This window comes from Lepidochelys kempii, chromosome 14 (assembly GCF_965140265.1).
Source record: "Lepidochelys kempii isolate rLepKem1 chromosome 14, rLepKem1.hap2, whole genome shotgun sequence".
Classification (NCBI taxonomy): Eukaryota; Metazoa; Chordata; order Testudines; family Cheloniidae; genus Lepidochelys; species Lepidochelys kempii.
The window spans coordinates 38,739,734-38,748,780 of NC_133269.1; the positions used below are offsets into that span (position 1 = coordinate 38,739,734).

General features: G+C 53.1%; 1 protein-coding gene and 1 long non-coding RNA gene across 2 annotated transcripts in view; both read left to right on the forward strand.

Annotated features, from left to right (window-relative positions):
• The window catches only part of LOC140898084 (uncharacterized), a 40,819-nt gene that overhangs the window by 14,173 nt on the left and 17,599 nt on the right, over nt 1–9,047 (forward strand).
• On the forward strand, nt 822–8,467 carry LOC140898088 (uncharacterized). The gene is made up of 4 exons (XR_012154909.1): nt 822–900; nt 4,862–4,983; nt 7,539–7,619; nt 8,322–8,467. It is a non-coding gene; the product is annotated as an uncharacterized lncRNA (long non-coding RNA).

Here is a 9,047-nt window from a genome sequence, read left to right on the forward strand (position 1 = left end):
GGGGGGATGTGGGGTGGCTGGAGGGAAACTGTGAGAGCAAGCGCAGACTGGCTGGGGGAGGGGAGAGCCTGGGGCAGGGCGGGGGGGGGGGACACAAGGCAGCTCCCCCGCCCCATGGGGTAGGAGAGGGTGAGGGGCTGCCCCTCCCAGCAGCCAGCCAGATTTCTTTTCCTGGATCTGGTCAAACAAGCTTTGGGGAGTGAGTGAGCAGGGGACTAACCCCGCACACGGGGCAGGCATTTCAGATTTTGAGTGTGTGGGGGGGGGGCAACTTTAACTGTGATTCCAGGGGCTACTTAGGCACCTGCAAACTCTTGAGGTTTTTTTGCTGACAGGCTCACCAGATCTAATTCTGACATTAAAAAAAGAGCATTAGATAAATATTAGACCCACTCAGCTCTAATACAAACATGTTCTCAAAGCTTGTGTCAAGTCAGGTGAGGGACACTGGTTAGGTTTTGGGATTTTTGGTAACTCTTGAATACAACAATTGAAACAATTGTAGAAAAATCTGGATTTGTTCCTATCACCATTTTTTGCCGTTCACCAAGTTTGCAATAGATCATTTAACGTTCGGAACCATCCTCCTAGGGCAAGACCCCGTGAGTTTATACGGCAGGTGCCTGGGGCTCTAGGGGTGTTACCCCACTACAAATAATAACTTGACACTGACTCTAAACAGGAGTGAAACTGACACTTTAAAGTCCTTTCCCCAGTATTGCCAACTCCAAATGTTCAAAATAGTGAGACTGGCTTTAAAAATAATAGATTTGGAGTTTTTTATTTGCCTTCCTGACCTCTGTGCTCCTTTGCATGCTGTCAAGCTGGATGTCCTTCCCAACCACCTGTGACCATTTGCTGGAGTCTCAGAGAACCGACTGCCCTGTTTTGCTCCCATCCGTGAGTCCTCTTTTCCTGCAGCATGCCGCAGAGAGATAGGCTGGGCCAGTGGATAGGGAGCTGGCTCTGGGAGACCTGGGTTCTACCCCCCATGCACTTCCTGTATGACCTCAGGCCAGTGCCTTAGGGACTGAATTTCAAAGTTTTTTAGGCACCCAAAGGTGCAGCTAGGCATCTAGTGGGGTTTACAAAGCACCTGACCTTCGAGGCACTTTTGAAAATCGCATTAGGTGCCTAAACACCTTTGAAAATCTGGCCTTTAGTCTGTGTGTGCCTCAGTGTCCCATCTGTTCAATGGGGATAACAGCACTGCTCTGCCTCGCCGAGGGGCTCTGAGGCGGTTAGACCTTGTGAGGCGCTCAGGCACTGTGGTGACGGGGCCCCATAACTACCACAGGTCGAGTGGGAACCTCTCTATACCACTGCTAGCCCTTCCCTTGGTTTTGGCCCCTTCTTTTCACCTATGCCCCCAAATCACCCCCTTTTCTGAATGTAGCCTTTACTCTGGGGGGAATTCTGGGCCGCTGCGCAAGGCAGATTTTTTGGGAAACTAAATGTTGTGCGTGCAGAATTTCCTTCCTTCCACAGAGCCCAGCTCACACAGAGAAGTCAGTGCTGAGTGGTGGGAGAGGGAGCTAGGGGGTTCCTGGCAGCTGCAGTTCCCAGCATGTCCTGAGGGAAGGAGCGGTTGGTGCTCAGGGTTCCCCGTGCAAGCCTGTGACCGAGCATCCAGCTGTTTTTCCCTCTGGATCTCTGGGCTGGGGAGGGGAGGTACCTGTGCAAGGGGGTCCCTGTGGCTGGGCTTTGGGGGTGTGGGGATGCAGGTATCTGGGCAAGGGGGGGCCCCGTGTCGTAATTATGTCTTGTTATTTTGACAATAACATTTGCAGACTTGTACAATATTGTTTGCAGACTTTTTAATTTTTTTTTTTTTGGTGCAGACTTTTTAATTTTTTGGAGCAAAATGACCGCAGGAGTAAAGCTTGGCACAGAGAGCTTGGCTGTATTTCTTCTGAGTCCTCCACATTCTTTCTTAAATGGAAATGGCCCAACTTGATTATCATACCCATTGTAAGGAGAGTGATCACTTTAGATAAGTTTCAGAGTAACAGCCGTGTTAGTCTGTATTCGCAAAAAGAAAAGGAATACTTGTGGCACCTTAGAGACTAACCAATTTATTTGAGCATGAGCTTTCCTGAGCTACAGCCCACTTCATCGGATGCATACCGTGGAAACTGCAGCAGACTTTATATACACACAGAGAATATGAAACAATACCTCTTCCCACCCCACTGTCCTGCTGGTAATAGCTTATCTAAAGTGATCATCAGGTGGGCCATTTCCAGCACAAATCCAGGTTTTCTCACCCTCCACCCCCCCACACAGATTCACTCTCCTGCTGGTGATAGCCCATCCAAAGTGACAACTCTTTACACAATGTGCATGATAAACAAGTTGGGCTATTTCCTGCACAAATCCAGGTTTTCTCACATCCCCCCCACCCCCATACACACACAAACTCACTCTCCTGCTGGTAATAGCTCATCCAAACTGACCACTCTCCAAGTTTAAATCCAAGTTAAACCAGAACATCTGGGGGGGGGGGGGGAGGAAAAAACAAGAGGAAACAGGCTACCTTGCATAATGACTTAGCCACTCCCAGTCTCTATTTAAGCCTAAAGTAATAGTATCCAATTTGCAAATGAATTCCAATTCAGCAGTTTCTCGCTGGAGTCTGGATTTGAAGTTTTTTTGTTGTAATATCGCAACTTTCATGTCTGTAATCGCGTGACCAGAGAGATTGAAGTGTTCTCCGACTGGTTTTTGAATGTTATAATTCTTGATGTCTGATTTGTGTCCATTTATTCTTTTACGTAGAGACTGTCCAGTTTGACCAATGTACATGGCAGAGGGGCATTGCTGGCACATGATGGCATATATCACATTGGTGGATGTGCAGGTGAACGAGCCTCTGATAGTGTGGCTGATGTTATTAGGCCCTGTGATGGTGTCCCCTGAATAGATATGTGGACACAGTTGGCAACGGGCTTTGTTGCAAGGATAGGTTCCTGGGTTAGTGGTTCTGTTGTGTGGTATGTGGTTGTTGGTGAGTATTTGCTTCAGGTTGCGGGGCTGTCTGTAGGCAAGGACTGGCCTGTCTCCCAAGATTTGTGAGAGTGCTGGGTCATCCTTTAGGATAGGTTGTAGATCCTTAATAATGCGTTGGAGGGGTTTTAGTTGGGGGCTGAAGGTGACGGCTAGTGGCGTTCTGTTATTTCTCTGACCACACCACACGATCCATCGTCTACAGCCAAGCTCTGCGATACAACCGCATTTGCTCCAACCCCTCAGACAGAGACAAACACCTACAAGATCTCTGTCAAGCTTTCTTACAACTACAATACCCACCTGCAGAAGTAAAGAAACAGATTGATAGAGCCAGAAGAGTTCCCAGAAGTTACCTACTACAGGACAGGCCTAACAAAGAAAATAACAGAACGCCACTAGCCGTCACCTTCAGCCCCCAACTAAAACCCCTCCAACGCATTATTAAGGATCTACAACCTATCCTAAAGGATGACCCAGCACTCTCACAAATCTTGGGAGACAGGCCAGTCCTTGCCTACAGACAGCCTCGCAACCTGAAGCAAATACTCACCAACAACCACATACCACACAACAGAACCACTAACCCAGGAACTTATCCTTGCAACAAAGCCCGTTGCCAATTGTGTCCACATATCTATTCAGGGGACACCATCACAGGGCCTAATAACATCAGCCACACTATCAGAGGCTCGTTCACCTGCACATCCACCAATGTGATATATGCCATCATGTGCCAGCAATGCCCCTCTGCCATGTACATTGGTCAAACTGGACAGTCTCTACGTAAAAGAATAAATGGACACAAATCAGACATCAAGAATTATAACATTCAAAAACCAGTCGGAGAACACTTCAATCTCTCTGGTCACGCGATTACAGACATGAAAGTTGCGATATTACAACAAAAAAACTTCAAATCCAGACTCCAGCGAGAAACTGCTGAATTGGAATTCATTTGCAAATTGGATACTATTACTTTAGGCTTAAATAGAGACTGGGAGTGGCTAAGTCATTATGCAAGGTAGCCTGTTTCCTCTTGTTTTTTCCTCCCCCCCCCCCCCCCCAGATGTTCTGGTTTAACTTGGATTTAAACTTGGAGAGTGGTCAGTTTGGATGAGCTATTACCAGCAGGAGAGTGAGTTTGTGTGTGTATGGGGGTGGGGGGGATGTGAGAAAACCTGGATTTGTGCAGGAAATAGCCCAACTTGTTTATCATGCACATTGTGTAAAGAGTTGTCACTTTGGATGGGCTATCACCAGCAGGAGAGTGAATTTGTGTGGGGCGGTGGAGGGTGAGAAAACCTGGATTTGTGCTGGAAATGGCCCACCTGATGATCACTTTAGATAAGCTATTACCAGCAGGACAGTAGGGTGGGAAGAGGTATTGTTTCATATTCTCTGTGTATATATAAAGTCTGCTGCAGTTTCCACGGTATGCATCCGATGAAGTGGACTGTAGCTCACGAAAGCTCATGCTCAAATAATTTGGTTAGTCTCTAAGGTGCCACAAGTCCTCCTTTTCACTTTAGATAAGCTATTACCAGCAGGAGAGTGGGGTGGGAGGAGGTATTTTTTCATGCTTTTTGTGTGTATATAATAAGATCTTCTACACTTTCCACAGCATGCATCCGCTGAAGTGAGCTGTGGCTCAGGAAAGCTTATGCTCAGATAAATTGGTTAGTCTCTAAGGTGCCACAAGTCCTCCTTTTCTTTCTTAAAACACTCCCCGCATTCCCCTCCCCATTAAATCCCAGTTCCTGAAAAGGGATTACTGTTTTACAGGCAATTACCAGCACTTTCTTATGTTAATCACCCTGCCTCTGTTTGTCAACACAATACTGACTCTCTGCAGGACTCACATTCCGCACTGACTAAGAGCTCCACCTGGGACCACAGCACCTGCATGAAACTCCTTGTGGGGTGGGCTGAGTCCTGCAATTGGCCCCCCTGCCCTCACGGCTCAGAAGCTCCAAGGCAAATATGCACAGGCCACCCCCTCCCTTCCCGCATACCCACACCCTGCTCCCACCTTCTTATTTGATTTATAATAAAAGACAATCTCATGACCTTTGGGGGTCTATTTCCTGACTGTTCAGGGTTGCCTGGGCTGCCCAAGGCCTTGGGCTGATTTCTGTACAGGATTCAGATCTCAGCCACACCTGGTGTCAGACCAGAGTCACTGCTGGGTATGGCAGGGGATGAGTGCGGATGAGCCAATGGGATCAGCCTCCACCAGCCTGTCCCTGGGGGCTGCAGGGGGAGACCAGGGCAGCTCATTCATCAGGTGTTTCCACCAGAGGGCTCCAGTTCTGGCTAAGGGAGAAGAGGAGACTGGTGTGTGTCTCCCTGCCAATGTTATTATAGCCCTGGAGTGCAGCTCCCCGGATCAGAAGCTGCTGCATTTAGACCTGTGAGCCCAGACTGAGAAGCTGCTTCTTACCCAGCAGAGAAGAGACCTTTGTTAAAGCCCCTCTGTGCCCAGCCAGGGTGGGGACTTTCTCCAGTGGGTGGAACCAGCCCCTGGGGCTCTGCTGACCCCAGCTTCTGAGTTGGAGCCTGCAGATGATGAGATGTGGGAAAGGGCTGGGGGCCGGGCAGAAAAGTGACTCTTCACAAAGGGCTCCTTTCAGGCACCAGCTAGTGAATTTGGCCTGCGTAGGGAGGGGCTCCCTGTGTCTGTGAGTCCTAGAGCTGCTGCACTCATGGACACAGCCAGGTTCAAACCCTGTTAGCAGTGGGAGGGACTGATCTGCCTAATGAGAGCCAAGGGAGAGTGGAGGAACTGGCAGGGGCAGCAGGAGCAAGAAGGGGGGAGGCAGGTTCCCAGCTCCCAGACCTGCCCAGATCCATTCCCTGCACCCTCCTGGGCAGACTGACTCTCCTGGGAACAAGGGGAGGAGCTGAGAGAGGAAAAGCCAGTTGCTGACTCTGCTGAACACCCCACTACTGGGGAGGGGGGGGCGGCTAGAGAGGGTTACACTACACTAGTGGTTTCCAACCTTTTTACGCAAAAGATCAACTTTTGAATTTGGATCTACCCTGCCCCTTCTCTGAGGCCCCGCCCCACTCCATCCCCCCTCCCTCCATCACATGCTCTCCCGCACCCCCACTCACTTTCACTGGGCTGTGGCAGAGGGTTGGGGTGCTGGAGGGGGTGCAGGCTCTGGGCTGGGGCTGAGGGCGACTTCCCCCAGCGCCGGTGGGTGCCCGTACCCGCTTGCTCCCTGCCCCTCCCCAACTCCACCCCTTCCCCATCCCCATTCCCCGCCCCCCTTCCAACCCCTTCCCCAAAGTACATGCCCCAAATCCACCCCCTCCCTGCCCCTATTGGATCCCTTCCCCAAATCCCCACCCTGGGAGAAGCAGGACCCATCCGCGTGCTCGGGGGCAGGGGGGTGGGGAGGCAGAGCGGAGGTGAGCTCGGGTGGGGAGCTCCTGGTGGGTGCTCTGCAGGCACCAATTTTCCCCGTGGGTGCTCCAGCCCCAGAGCACCCACGGAGTCAGCGCCTATGCCTGAGGGGCTTGGGGTATGGAGGGGGCTCTTGGCTGAGCCTGGGGCAGGAGGTTGGGGTGCAGAAGGCTGTGAGGGGTGCAAGCTCTGGACCGGAGTTTGGGTGCAGGAGGGGGCTCTGGGCTGGGGCAGAGTGTTGGGGTAGAGGCGGGGGTGCAGGGTGCTGGCTCTGGGAGGGCCTTTGGGTGCAGGAGGAGGCTCAGCGCTGGGGGAGGGGGCTCAGGGCACAGGAGGGGGTTTGGGGTGCTGGCTCTGGGAGGGCACTCTGGGCTGGGGTTGGGGTTTGGGAGGGGGTGCATGTTGCAGGCTCCGGCGGGGTGGCACTTACCTCAGGCAGTAGTGCTGCAGGGCTAAGGCAGGCTCCCTGCCTACCCTGCCCCCACGCCACTCCTGGAAGTGGCCGGCCGGTCCCTGTGGCCTGGGGGGGGCGGACCTAGCTGCGCGCCCTGTCCCTCTCTGCAGGCACCGCCCCCACAGCATCCAGTTGCAGTTCCCCGTTTCTGGCCAATGGGAGTTGCGTGGGCAGGGCCTGCAGACAGGAGCAGCGAGCTGAGACCCCCCCTGTGCCCCACCCCCAGGGGCTGCGCTGCCGCAGGGACGTGCCGGCTGCTCCCGGGAGCGGCATGGGGCGAGGGCAGGCAGGGAGCCTGTCTGAGCCCCGTTGCACCGCTGGACATTTAGCAGCCTGTGATCGAGGTCGACTGTCAGAGGCTCCAGGGTCCACTGGTTGGTGACAACTGCACTACTTTGTAGGGCAATGCCTTGAAGTGGCTCCTTTGATTCTGCTCTTTTTGGCGCAGAGATGCTGTTACGGGGAGAGTTTAAAACTGCCCCGGTGGGTTTAGTCCTGCTGGGATGGGTCTGGCCTGGGTTGTAATAAACTTGGTTTCCTTCCAGCATGGCAGAGTCCAGAGCGTCTGTGTGCAGGGAGAGAGCCTGGGGGGAATGGGGGTGTCACATAGACTCAAGCACCTTCTGAAACCCCCCTCCCCTCCCATTGCCTCTCTCGCCCTGACAGGCTGAGGAATCACATCCACATTTTGCTCCAGATCGACCCAGGAGACAGGGCAGGGAAATGGCTGTGATGGAGCCAGCTCAGGTAGGGGATTTTCAAAGAGCTGCTGGGCGGGTGGAGGGAGAGGGAGGGAGGAGACAGGGTGTGATAAACCTGTTGATTTTCTGAGCTGGCCCATTGGCTGTGGGGAAACATTCCCCCATTTCTGAAACAGGTAACACCAGTGATGAGCTGCCAAAAGCTGAAGAACTGGTTCCTTCATTCACTCCAGGTCTTCGGCGGCGCTTCGGCGGCAGGTCCTGAAGGACGTGCCGCTGAAGTGCCACCGAAGACCTGGAGCGAGTGAAGGACCCGCCGCCACTGTGCCACTGAAGACCCGGAGCGCCGCCAGGTGAGTAAAAATGAAAAAGGGATTCTCACGGGAGCCTCCCCAGCCGAGAGATCAGGCAGGCCAGATCCCTTTAACAACTGGTTCTAAACCGGCTTCAGAAATTAACAACCGGTTCGCATGAACCGGTGCGAACTGACTCCAGCTCACCACTGGGTAACACCCCCCCCAGCAGGGCTGAGAACATTTTCCAGACTGACAGTGCTGGAACCTGACCCCACTGGCCAGAGGCTGCTGTGAAATACGAAGGGAAGCTGTCGGGATTCCTGTCCCTGTGCCCGGCTCAGAGCTCTGCTTCCTGTATCTGCCTGTGGCTGGCAGGCGTGTGTGAAATGAGAAATGCCGTGCTCCGTCTGCTGGGGGAACAAGGAGCTCTCACCTTCTCCCACCCCCTGAAGTGTCCTGGCTGCTCCGAGCAGGGTGGGGGTGGGATTCTGATTTTCTAGGCCCCCCAGAGCTTCCGAGATGTTCATTTTTTCTTCTTCCTTCCTTGTGTGACCAGTGGGGTTGTGGCTGGGGCAGCAGGCGCTGAGGGGGGACTCTTGTTGTTCCAGATGCTGGTGACCTTCGAGGAGGTGGCTGTGTATTTCACCCAGGGGCAGGGGGCTTTGCTGGACCCCGCTCAGAGAGCCCTCTACAGGGACGTCATGCAGGAGAACTACGAGACGGTGACCTCACTGGGTAAGGGATTCCTGTCCCCTTGGTTATTAGAAAGTTTCTGGCCTGCATTTCTGACTCTGTTCAGGTTCTTCCCTGGTCAGTTAGATGAGAGGGGAATGGGTTCCATAGTCCATAGCTGCCGTGTGAGAGAGACCTGCATCTCCAAACCCCCTCCAATGGGACCAGAGTGTCAAAACGGACATGCTAAACCCCCCCCCCCCCCATTCCAGCTTTCAAGGCCAAGAAGCCATATATTGTCCTGTGTGTATTGTTTCTCATTTGAACACAGAATCCCTGTTCACCTCCCTCCTTGGGACTAGCTCCAGCCCTGGGGAGGGCTCTGGGCTCTGCAGGGGTAACTCCAGAGCTGTGTGTGCATCAGCAAGGGCCCCAGAGTGCACAGATCCTGCAAACTCCTAGCGAGGGTGTAAAAATTCTCTCCACCTCCCCAGACATCTGCCTCT